A 13,269-nucleotide genomic window follows, 5' to 3' on the forward strand; every position below is an offset into this window, starting at 1 on the left:
GTGTACGTCCCAAGAATGCAGACTGATAAATCTAGACATGTGTATTTGTTATAGATCACCCTTCCTGTTTCAGATAGTGATGTCATATGCATTTTGGGGGGGGGGGGCTGAGGGTCTCTATCCACAAGGCCCCCATTGTTTATTGTGCTGCTGTGTCAAAGAGTATTTTCAGACTCCCTTCTCTTTTTCTTGTGCCTCTGTAACATGTGGAGCAGTAATGAACATTTAGGGTTCAGAATAATAGCATGGACAACTGATAGGACCATATCATATTAACTCTAAAGCATCCCTTAGAGATTTTCTAGGCCAGTTCCTCATTTTGGTGATAATGGAAACTGAGGCTCAGAAAGTGACTGGACTTGTCCCAAGTCCCATCAGCTATCAAACCACTCAGACTATCTCTTCCTACTCACAGGCTCCCTTCATAGTGAGCAGCAGTGATCAAAGAGAGTGTGACAAAGATGGGCGTCAAGTACCATGGGGGTCAAGTGAGCATGGAAGAACAGATTTCAGAAAGTACAAATCGCAACTGGCCTGACTTGAGGCAATTTCTTAGCCAGTGGTTCTCACCACAGTGTGCACCACCAACCTGCTTGGAGAAGCTGTTAAATCACACATGGTTGGGACATGTACGCAGTTTCTAAGTCAGGGATTGGGGGAGCCTGAGAATTTGCATTCCTCACAATGGGACCATTCTTTGAAAACCAGAATAGGTCACATACAACAAAAATCTTGTCTCTTATTCCCTATAATTATCATTGTTGTTGTTGTTATTGTTGTTGTTGTTGTTGTTATTATTATTATTATTATTATGGTACTAAGGATTGAAATCAGGGGTACTCGACCACTGAGCCACATCCTCAGCCCTATTTTAAATTTTATTTAGAGACAGGGTCTCTCTGAGTTGTTTAGCACCTCGCTTTATCTGAGGCTGGCTCTGAACTCACAATCCTCCTGCCTCAGCCTCCCAAGCCACTGGGATTACAGGCAGAGGCCCCCATGCCTGGCTCTCAATTATTATTATTGCTGTTGTTAGTAATTGTTATTATTCTGAAGACTAATGTCTTTCTCAATACTTCTCCTTGCCTACTAGAAACTCGGTGGTTCATATTGGCACCTACTCAATAGGGTTGTCTCCCTCTTGGTCCTCCTTTTCACTGTTACCCTTCTTCATCTCATTACTTATAAACAGAGTCCTGTTGGAATAGCCCAGAGGAGCCACCATGCCAGGGTGGTCACTTTGCATCCTCATGCACAGTTGATAATTAGGATCTCATAGGGGGTCGGTGGTGAAGAGGTGGGAGAGGTATAGGATTTCTAATTCTTGGTTATGAAGGGTCATAGGATGACTTCCTACTCTTGATAAAAGATTCTGTTGAAGAAATCCTCTAGTTGTGACTCAGTGTCAAAGGACATTCAAAGAGCAATGCGACCTAGAGACATAGCTTACTCAAGTTGTTAGGACACTGATGGAGAACCCAATACATAGTGAGCATCCCTAATCTAAAACTCCCCAATCCAAAATACTCCAAAATCTGAACTGTTTTGAGCATCAACTGATATGACCTTACAAGACTGAAATGTCACATCTGACCTCCTGTGACGAACCAGTCAAAATGCAGGTTTATTAAAAAGATTACCTTTGGATTATGTATATAAGGTATATAAATTTAGTGAATAGTGTTGGAGTTCTATCCCCAACTAAACTCATTGTATACATATAAAATTCCAGAATCTGGAAAAATCTGAAATCTGAAACACTTTTAATTCTAAGTACTTTGGGTAAGGGCTCTTCCACCTATGTTAAGACTTGTTTCCTTGGTGATAACTTCCAGTCCTCTTTTCCTTATAATAATGATCCATGTAGATATGTTTCCCCTACCTAAAAAAGACCAAGAAAGCCCAGACTGAACATAAGAGGCATGTTGCCATCTATGTTATGTATAAAGTAATGCATAAAGGACTTAATAATGTATTTCAATCTAAGCAAGCACTTTATGACATCTATTCATAGGAAATACAATGGAGATACTCCGAAGTTGTGAAAGGATCTTTCTTTGTCCCATTGCTAAAAAAATCATTGAAAAAAAACATTCAGAATCAAACAGATAGAAACAAATTCAATCTCCTGGGGAGAAAACATAACTGCATTCAAGGCACTGATAAGAAAAATGTTTCAAAAACTATAACTACTTAAGGCTCATAATACCTGGGTAATCTGATTCCTCTACAGCTCCGTGACTTCTAAATGTTCCTTATTGATTAATGATGTGTGTGTGTGTGTGTGTGTGTGTGTGTCCCTCACTTATACAGTTTTGCCAACTCTGTTTTCATCTAATCCAGTGAATTTACCAAGGCTTCACAGTTGTAGAGTGCATAAGAAAACGAGGACACAGTAAGTTCTGTCCCACTGAGGGGGTCTGAAACAGAGGATACCCAGTGACAGACAGCCCGAGGGGTGACTCAACACAGCTCCGCTCCTTCCCCCTTTCTCCCTAGCCAATGCTACTACCTTGTGTCACATCATGTCAGTCTGTCCTTTCCAGTCTCTAATTCTTTCCAGCTGGGAACCAATCAAATCGTTGACACCCCTTCATGTGTCTTACAGCACTATCTAGGGATTCATTATTTAAGAAGCCAGTTGACCTGTATGTGAGCATGCGCGCACGCGCACACACACCCAGAGAATAAAGTTCCTCTTGTGCTATTGGTATGATGTCAGAGGCCGTTTCTCACTCCCTTCTACAAAGCTTTTCTTCTTCTGATTCAGCAATTAGTCGACTATTAATAAAAAGACATTAGGTTATGCTTATTTATTTTTAAAGAATGACATCATTCCCCGGCCTTAATGTCTAGCAATGGAGCAATTCACAGGTCTTTTCCATTTATGACGTCATGGCAGCTTATTGAACTTGGCAATTACCTTGCTGTTTTCACAACAGTGTGACCAAGGTGCTGAAAGGGGGTTAGTTTCAAGGGGCTGAATAAACATGGTTGGCGATGTGTCCTCTTATTTTGTTAAGTGAGTTTGTAACCAGTGAAAAATACCTACAGACACCTCAGTTCAGAGTAAGGGTAGCCTCATTTTCTTCTAGACCAAAGCTATGACTCTCAGTCTCAAAGGTTAGAATACATTTAGATCAATCGCCAAGCCATCAGAGTTGGTGGCCATCAGAGACCATCAGAAAACTAAAAATCTGCTAACTTAAAAATTATCTACAAACCTCCAGGGTCTAAGTTGAACTATTATAGCCACTGCCAGCTTCAACAACCTCCCAGATGCATCGAATTTTGAGAAGAAAAAGGACTTTGAGTTTCAAACGTAGACACAGGGGAATTGAACCCTAAAGTACTGAGGAAGCTTGATTAATTCTGCACAGTTAGCAAGTGGCAGACGGGTCTTATTTCCACTATGTGATAATGTCCCCCTCTTAAACAGGCTGCCTCTCTGGACTAATCCAGACACTCCTTTCACAAGGAGAACTTGTGATTTTTACCTGAATTAATCTGGCATTTTGTATTTACTTAAAAAAAAGAATAACTGTCTCATTACTGGACCAAATAAGTCATAAGGATACTTTTCATGTTGAATAACCCTACACTGTAATCCAAGGGTCAATGGCAAAACCTCTGTGGGCAGCAAACCTATGGAAAGGAGAGCATGTCACCTCCCCCCTTCCTAAAAGATTCCACATCTTAAGGACACAGATTAGTCTTCACTAAAAGAATCATTTCCACCCCCTGGTTTTCATTACGGTTGAGTGCAGAGCAGTGGCTTTTCAATAAAGGATAGGATTATATCCGTCATTACGCAGGTAATCAGATCTATTGTGCTCCCTGATGAAACTGCCAAAGGTCTAACTAATTGAGTATAAGGACATGGCCTTTGACCAAAGCCAGTAAAGGGAGACTTCTTTCTTCACACTCCCGGCTTCTGCTTAAAATAAAAGGCCTTGCTGTGACAGATAAGGCCCATATCCAGGAACCGATCAGCACATATGAGTCCTCAGAACCAAATCTCAGATGTAAAATGTGGACAGAGCTGTATACCTAAGGCTTAATGTTCTAGGAGTACACTTAAAAGAGATGGTCATCCATCTCAGTAACCTACGTGTTTCAAAGATTTGCAGTTTGGACTACTTTTACATGTCTGGGAGACAGAATATCATTATGGACTGTTAGGCAATCCAAAAATATCACTGTTTCCATGTGAGGATACTTATTTATTTTTAGACTTAATAGTGAGTGCACCATCTACATGAATTGGACTCACAAAATGAATCGTATTACCCCCAAATCCAGATAGTCGGTTCGCATGAAACCAAGTTTCATCAGTTGGGTATGGTGCTTGGTACAGGACACAAATGCTACACAAACACACCAGCACCACCCCTCCAGGGCTGAGAGGTGTGACCTCTTCACTCTGAGCTCCTCAAGCAAGACAAGCTAACAAGAGAAATGCATAACAAATAGGTTTGTCTAAAGTTGCTCATGTTCCATGACACAGCAGACTTCAGAAATGAAGACCCATGGGCCTAGAGAAAACTGACGTCTTTATTTGTAGATTCAAGGAAGATGAACAGCTAGGTAGAAATGTGATTTGACAGAAAGAAATGAGTTCATGGTATTAGACTAGGGAACCCAGAAAGGCCCGTGAGTTCAGATTTGTCTTCTTGGCCTCTCTGTGTAGCATTTCTTCCTCCAGGTATAGGGCAGGGCTCCTCTGGAATGATACCCTGGGGGGCAGAAAGGAGAAAATGATTTTTCTAGGTTTTATGGATGGCATTGGGAGAGAGGGGTTCTAGTTTCCATGATCTGCCCTGGGAAAGAGGAATCCTGATTTCTATGATTCTCTTTGGAGGAAAAAGAGGAGCAAGACACAGGAGGACTGGAAAAAATCAGGACTTGCCTCTGAGATCTTCCAATCCTCTTCTGTTCAAAGTGCCCAGCATGCCAGGGTGTTATACTTTGGGGTACCATGTTCTGAGCCCCAGCACCAAAGACTTTAACACAAGATCCTGTTTCTATACCATATACAAGGCCAATGCCATCATGGATGGGTCTATTGTGGTCCCACTAGAATTTTATGACTCAAAGAAAAGACTGAGGACCTGGAGCCACAATGTCAGTGGGAACTCGCAGAGGAAACAGAATCTTGAGCCTCAACTAGGACCTACTGCATCTGAATCTATATTTTAACAAGATCCCTAGGTGATTCCTATGCAAGTTAAAGTTTGATAAATCCTGTTTTTTAGAAAAGTAGTTATCAAATTTGTACACATGTTGGAATAATGGAGGGTTTTAGAAATGATTCCTGCCTGACTGAGCCTGACACATTTTTTTCTGATCTAATTGGTAGGAGAATGCAACCTGGTACAACTTGGGCCTTCAGGGTTTCATGTGCACCAGAGTTTGCAAACCTCTGCTATAGAGAGCAGTCAGTGTCTTTTAACAGGTTTTTATTTGTTCATTTTAGTTATATATAATTTGAGATTTCATTTGGATGTAATTATACAAAGTATGGAATAAAATTTACTCCAATTCAGTTCCCAGTATTTCTCTGTACCCTCTCCTCCTCCCTCCCTATTTCCTTTTCTCTACTTTACTGATCTTATTTCAATTACTATATAATTTACTTCTATGTATTTAAAGGTTTTTAATAAATTAGTGCATGCATACATACAGGTGAGATTCACTGTGCATATATGTACATAGGAAAGCCTTGTCAGATTCATTTCATCTTTCCTCCCTTTTTCTAATTCTCCTCCCTTTCCCTCAATCCCTTAACCTTATTCCACTAATGATTTTTTTTTCTGTATTCATGGAACCCATACCCCTCCCCCATACACACACACATTTTTCTTCCTCTTCTTTCTTTCTCTCTCTCTCTCTCTCTCTCTCTCTCTCTCTCTCTCTCTCTCTCTCTCTTTCTTTCTTCTCTTCTCCCTTATTTTGGTCTAGCTTCTGCATAACAGAGGAAACATTTGACCCTTGACTTTCTGAGTCTGGCTATCTCACTTGGCATGATGTTCTTCAGTTCCATCCATTCATCAGCAGATACTATAATTTCATTCTTCTTTATGGCCGAGTAAAATTCCATTGGGTTCTTTATCCATTCATCTGTTGATGGGCACCTAAGCTAGTTCCATCGCTTAGCTATTGTGAATTGTGCTGCTATAAACATTGATATGGCTATGTCCCTATTGTATGCTGATTTTAAATCTTTTGGTTATAGAGCAAGGAGAGGGGGACTTAGTTATATTCTGGTTTCATTCCTAGTTTTTTTTTTTTTAAGAATCCTCATACATTTGACTAGAGTAGTTGTACTAATTTGCAGTGTTTTCCAAGCTTTGCTGATAAAAAAGCACCTTGAGGTATTTGTTGGTTGTTCAAATTCTCAGGATTCCTCCTGGACTTGCAATTTCAATATCTCCAGGAGCCAGGATTGAAAGGCTACAAATTGGCTAGTTCCTTATGTAATTCTTAACATCAGAAAACAAAATATTGCTTTAGAATACTTTGGATACAGAGAGCTCAAGAAATAAGAATCTCTCTCAAAAGTATGCATTTTTCAGTCCTTCTTCTCTGGGGCATCTTTAGATATGTCATCTTCATCCATGAGGAACCATTATAAATTTATTGTGCTTCGTTCACTAAGGAATTACTTTATTAGCAACTACTATATTTTAGGGCAGGATCTTTAAATTCATCATTTGTTCATTCAACAAATATTAACGAAAGATGATAATGATTAGATAATGTTGTCAAATTCCTAAGGACACAATGTTGAACAAAGGCGCCCTCCTTAATCCTATGACATTTTCATTCTAACCAGGGAATAGAGAGTGAAAAATTATAATAAACAGGATAATTTATAAGTGCTGTGAAGGAATAAACACCACTGAATAGTAGAAACTGGCTTAGGGTGAAGGTAATCTGCTTCAGATAAGGGTGTATTAGAGTTCTCCAGAGAGACTTTACCAATAGGATGCATATATAAATATATGAGAGGGGATTTATTAGGGGAACTGCCTCAAGCAATTATGGTGGCTAAGTTCCACAACACATCTTCTGCAGGCCAGAGACTCTGGGATGCCAGAAGTGTGGCTTGGTCCAAACCCAAAGACCTCACAACTGGAGGACCATTGTTCCAACTCTCAGTTTGAGGCCAAATTCTGAAAATCCATGGCTAGGGTTGGGAAAGTAGTGTAAGTCCTGGAATTCAATGTTTGAGGAGCCAGAAGTTCTGGTGTTGATGCCAACTTTCAAAAAAGAGACCAGCTTGCTATCTATATTGGTTCTCTACTGTCCCCAGTCCATTGGATGGAGCCCATGCATATTGAAGGTGGATCTCTCCTAATTAGTCCACTTAGACTCATGGAGTAATCACCGACACACCAAAAATAACACTAGGTCTTCCTTCTTTAATCCAGTTAAGCTAGCACCTAAAACTGCCATCACAAAAGGTTAATGAGGACATCTTGTGTGAGGTAAGGTTTAATCTGAAATTTACAAGATGAGAATTTCTGGGGGGGGGGTCAGAAAACAAGTGATTCAAAAAGAGGAAGTAGCCAGTACAAAAGGTATAGCTGGAATGACCTCAGTGTGTTCTGAGAACAGCAGGTCACATGGTGGTTCCACGGTGAGTAGAAGAAAGGTCCCAGATGAGGTTGTAGGAACAGAATCAGATCTTACAAGGGCTTGTTGGATTTGGAAAAGGGGTTAGGTTTTATTCCAAGAACAGTGGAAAGTCATTTGAAGATTTTAACAGGGAGGTGACATGGCGGGGTGGACATTTGGAGAGTGGACTCTGTTACAAAAAGCAGGAGCCAGAAGACCAATTGGGCATCTGTCATAATGAAGATGAAGAAGATGAAGACGAAGATAACTTGGGCTGGAAAAATAGACACAGAAAAGAAAAAAAAATGTTTCCACTGTCCAATGTATGATACACCGAAATATGTCTATGAGTTGGCTTTTATTTCCTTTGTTAAAAAAAAAGAATTTGTTCCTGTAGTGTTTATTTGTCTTGTACAGGCCTGTTTTGTCTTTGCATAACTATCCAGAGTGAGTAAATTCTCAACACCTTGGGTGTGAGACCAAGGGAAGACTGTCCACTCATTCCTAATGACCCTTTCACTCTAGTTTAGGTAAAGATTGTCATTCATAAATCTCTCAAGTATTTGCTTTTCCTGATATTTCCCCCCACCCACCTCATTTTGGTTTCGAACCCACTTAATGCTTTTTGTGAATAGTGCAATGCTTTCCGTGTGAGTGGAAGGAGAATTCATACCGTTTTGAGCAGTTAAGTGCTTTTAAATATTTTAAAGTGCTGGGAAGATATTTAACTTTTTGGCAGGGAGATTTGGAGAACATGTTATTTCCAGCTGTGGAATAGATCCATGTTTGGAAGGAAGAAATTCGTAGCATCCAGAATATTACAGGCTACATCCAGGTGTTTTGAAGAGTCGAGGACTTTCCATTGTTTCTTCAAAATGCCACTCTTCTTCCTCCGTGAAAATGGATCCCCTGAATTGAGCCTCAGAAAGGGCTCTTGGAATCCTTCCAATCGTCTAGGAGGAAAAAGGGGCTTCTGAGAACATTAAAAGCAGGAAACCAGGAGCAAGAGAGTTTGGGCACTTGCAAAGGTGTTAAAGATGAACAAGACTTAGCTTTGTAAAGAAAGTGGTCTGGGGTAAGGTGGCAGAAAATTCCATTCTGGAAGAGCTAGAGGTAGAAAGAATGGGAATTAGGAGGGGGATTCCAGAAGTTATAAACCATCACATTTATGATGTTGGGTTAAGAAGAGGAGGGGGTAATAAAAGAAAAGAAACAAGACTAAGTCTTAATGGCTGAAGTAAAATAGTAGCTGTTGGGACCCCAATGAATAGTCAGCTCTCAGAAATTTACACTTAATACTATTCTGGAATATTGTACTCAATACTATTCTGGGAAGTTATACTCATGACTATTCTAGGATGCTGGTGTATATGCCTGCATTTTAAAGTTTTAAGGCCAGAAAGACAATTGGACAACATATTCCTTTAAGTTGCTTTCAGAGACAGGACCCTGGGATGATTGAACCTTGGACCATTTCAGACTGAAGATTGAATTTAATCTGCTGGTCTGTGATCCAATTAATAGCAAAGCAATTCAATGTAATTGACCCCCAAACAGTTGACTTGGTGACACAGGGATAGGACTTTGACAGCTTAGCAAGTGAGATCAGGAAAGGAAATTAATATGTGATTTGAGTTAATTTGGGCACCTGGTAGTTTAATAGACACTTTCATCCTTTGTTATTGGATTGAATCTGGCCCAATTGGGAGTTATTGAAAAATTTATTGCCGTAACCTGGCATCTGTGATGGGCCACTTCACAGCTCAAAGCTTCTTTCTGGATCACCTAGGGTAAATGATGCAACCAGGGCCCTGGCACACGTACACACACGCATTGAACTCACACAGAACCACCTTGTGTTTCTTCCTAGGAGGGTGGTGTAAAATGTGATAAATGGTAAGACATTTTGGAACCAAAAGCAAGACTCACCAATTCCCAGAAAGACCTGGGCTGGATATAGTACAAGCAACACACTTTTAATTAAAGAAAAAAAATGGTCTTACACATCTGGTTTCTTGCAGACTGGGGTCTTGCTTCTGATTTCATGTTTTCACGGCTGCTCTAGGAATGTGTGCTCTTTAATTCACTCTATTTTGAAAGATCTGCTTATTGTTTGGGATTTTAGACTGTGTCTTGCTAAGCCTCATCTTCCTCGATCTAAGCACATGTGATGAGTTGTGCTTATTGAGACATAATCTATGGGAAGACAGCAGGTTTAAATCTTTCATTCACTTGCTACTGCAGGATACGAGATTATAAAATTTCAAACAATATGGAAGGAGTTGAAGCAAAAGGCAAAAAACATTTTTCATTGAAACATGCATCGTCCGATTGCCTTCTAAAAAACTTTGTACCAATTTTTGCCCCCACAAACAATATGAGAAACTCCTTTCCTTTTCATAATTTTGGGTAGATTTTATATAATAGTTTAATGTATCTCTATCTAAACTTTGTGGCGGGAGGGCTCATTTGAGTATGGAGTTTTGGGTTTATTTGCTTTTTGTTGTTACCTAAATGGTAGTGCTCATTATTTTCCAAACCCGCTTTTCTCCTGAACTTGCTGAACAGCAAGCCCTCAGCTAGTTGGAGGTCTATATCCTTCTTCCTTCCCTGGCCCAGAAGTCTGCTCTAATTCTTAGATGGTGTCATCTCATCTTTCAAACCTTAGCTCCAATGAAACCTCTGGAAGAAATTCCCCCTGTAGATTTTTTTTAAGGAGAAATTCCAATTCACTCTAAAGAACTATCTGCTAGGGTTAGAATATGGTTTGTCCCCTCTGAAACTCACCTTTGAAAGTTGATTGCTGTTGTGGCATTGTTGGATCAGGTCATTAAGAGGGATAAGTCTCCTTCTCTTGGGATTTGACATCTTCTCACAGGACTGGATTAGTTATAATGTGAGTCTTCCCCCTGTGTTTTTTCTCTTTTAGGCACACAGATACACTTCCATTCTTCTATCATATTATGTCACAGTATGAAAGTCCTCTACAGATGTTTCTGCCATGCCCTTGAACTTCTCAGCCTCTGACACTGTGAACTTAATAAACTTCTTTCCTTCATAAATCAACCAGTTGCCAATATTTAGAGCAATGAAAAACATACTAAGACATGGTGTATCACATTTTCCCACTATTTTCCCTTAAAGAATTACCAGAAATCTCTCTGATCATTTTCTCTGTTTGTTTGTTTCATGCCTTTCTCCATCAGTACCTTTTCTTTGGAGACTTGTATGTCTTTTACAACATTGTTTTCCCAGTCTGGCACAGTGACCAACCGAATAATTATGAATTTTGTTGAATTGACGGATGAACAGCTCTTTCATCTTATTCTTGAAGGCTCTAAGTGGAGAGGAGAGAAGCAGGTGAAGAAGATGTCATTGACTCCTCTGACATTATAGCTTCAAACCCACCAGGTTTCTGATGGTATTAACATGAGGTTCCCTGTGAAATCATTAGGATTTGAGGAAATGAGTTTCTCTTCATATTCTCCTTTCCTGATGAAATTGAGGAGGATTCTGCCACATTTTGAGACTAATTATTTTTTCCTATTTAGTTCAATGCAACTCCCAAATTATAACTTGGGCCACAGATAACTAAGATAATTTCCTTTTTTATTTTATTTTATTTTATTTTGCAGGGAGTGGGGGTGTAGAGGAGGGAAAGGATTTATTCATTTGCCTTGTTTGTGAAATTTCCCTGTTTCTAAGAAAAATCAAGAGAATGCAATGTGATATGACAGATGTTTTTCTCATTGATGGCTTGATTTTTTTTCCTGGTCAAATACTCACTGTAGACCATTTAGACAGTCCTGAAGAATATAAAGAAGGAAATGTAATCCTTACATTACCTTTTATTGTCAAAATAAACATTTTGTCTTAAGCTCGATTCCTCCAAAAGCAGATGCTGAGAGGACTGGAATGTAAGTTGTTTATTTTGGAAGTAATCCCAGGAATTGCCTGCAGGAGAGTGGGGGAGTAAGAGGAGGAAGGAAAGGAAATCAATTCAGGGTGTGTTAAAGAGCAGGTCACCCTCGTGAGCAACTGGGCTTAATCCTGCTGGAGAGAGCACATAATGCCCACCTCTGAGCTGCCTCATGTGACGGAAAAGAAGTTAGTGTATTCATTTCCCATTTCCAGTTCATGATTGGTGGAGGGCTGCTGCTAGGGACATTTACTCTCTCAGCCCCATTCCCATCCTTTGGGTCCTGCTCCCAGCACAGGCTGAACAAGTTACCATGGTCACAGAGAAGCCCTCAGGCAGAGAGTTGTGAGAACTTACAGCAAGAAACCAGCATGCCCCAGAGCCCTGTGTGCTGCAGAGACTCAGACAGGGTGTGGACAGCATCTGCTAGATGATCATTAGAGGAAGTCTGGGACAGACCCAATCCGGTGTCAAGTTCTCCCCTGCCTACACACAGGCCATGCTCAACAAATACAGAAGCATAGACACAAGCTTAGGAAACTCAAATTCAAGATTGAGCACACAAACAAAAATCAACATTGGCAGGCATAGGAGCGAAAGGCGTCCAATGTGCTTTAAGCAATAGACTTGGTCTTTTGTATCCTTGTGATGGGAGAAGGTGCCCCCAGGTGGTTGGTCCAAGAAGAACGTGAAGTGGGGCACACCTAAATACAACCTGAATCTGGGAGCCTTTGCTAACTGTCACCTGAAACAGCGCTCTAGTCTGCAGAAGCGTGGGTAAGAACAATCCATGTCTATCACAGTAAGTTACAAAGTTTCTGGGTTATTTGTTATGCAGCACGATTTCAACTAATATCTGAGTGGTACATTCAAGAGAGCAGATTTAATAGAGCAATGAGAACAATAGTTTAAAAATACCCTTGTAATCCTCACATATGAGGAATGAATAGGATCGATTTCCTTCTCCTTTTTTAAAAAAGGAATTAATAACTCGGGCCAACAACTTGATCTGACATTGAACACCAAGAAAGATAGAAAAAAGATAAAATTGTGAAAAAAAAATTGAAATATCATGAGTAGAGCCAAGGAGGGGAGCAGGGAAATATGGAAAGCAGTGGTGGGGGAAAAAAATCCCAGAATGAAGAATTCAACAAATATTTGAGCAGAACAGAATTTAAAAGTGCTGTCATCTAGATACATCTTGGCAAAATTTTATTAAAATAAGAACTTGAAAGAGAAAGAGACAGAGGGAAAGAAAAGAATACACTAAGAAAGTAAAGTAATTTAACTTTAAAGTTCTCATCAACAACATGGGATCTGAACAATTAAGGGGAAAAGAAAGACCTTTGAAAAGTCAAGAACAAAGGAAAATCTCATCAGTTCACTAAAGGATATTCCCATAAACCAGTAGTGAACATCATAATTACGAGTGAAAGAACTAAATTATTCCTTCTCTAGTTTGTTAATTTTTTTAAATTTTCAATGTGCATCACACATATCTTTCCAATATAAGTTGATATAGATTGATGTAGACATTTTGAATGGTTGCAAATTATTTCATTCTATGCACCAATGTATTCTAACATGTTTACTCAGCTCCTTTTTAACTGATATTGATTATTTCTAACCGGTCATTTATAAGGTAGGTGTCATTATTGTAATTTCCTATATACTCTATCTCTTGATATTACTAATATTTTTTATTTTGATTAAAATAATTTAAAGATAAA

The 13,269-nt window shown here is 39.6% G+C and overlaps 1 long non-coding RNA gene across 1 annotated transcript in view; it reads right to left on the reverse strand.

Annotated features, from left to right (window-relative positions):
* Positions 1 to 4,536: 4,536 nt before the first annotated feature.
* Positions 4,537 to 13,269, reverse strand: part of LOC144372458 (uncharacterized) — a 70,400-nt gene continuing 61,667 nt past the window's right edge. Inside the window, exons 2-3 of the long non-coding RNA XR_013432461.1 lie at positions 10,408 to 10,957; positions 4,537 to 4,736 (exon numbers count right to left, since the gene is read on the reverse strand). This is a non-coding gene — a long non-coding RNA (uncharacterized LOC144372458). The remainder of the gene's footprint in view (positions 4,737 to 10,407; positions 10,958 to 13,269) is intronic.

The sequence above is a fragment of the Ictidomys tridecemlineatus genome, unplaced genomic scaffold (genome assembly GCF_052094955.1).
Source record: "Ictidomys tridecemlineatus isolate mIctTri1 unplaced genomic scaffold, mIctTri1.hap1 Scaffold_106, whole genome shotgun sequence".
NCBI classification, from domain to species: domain Eukaryota; kingdom Metazoa; phylum Chordata; class Mammalia; order Rodentia; family Sciuridae; genus Ictidomys; species Ictidomys tridecemlineatus.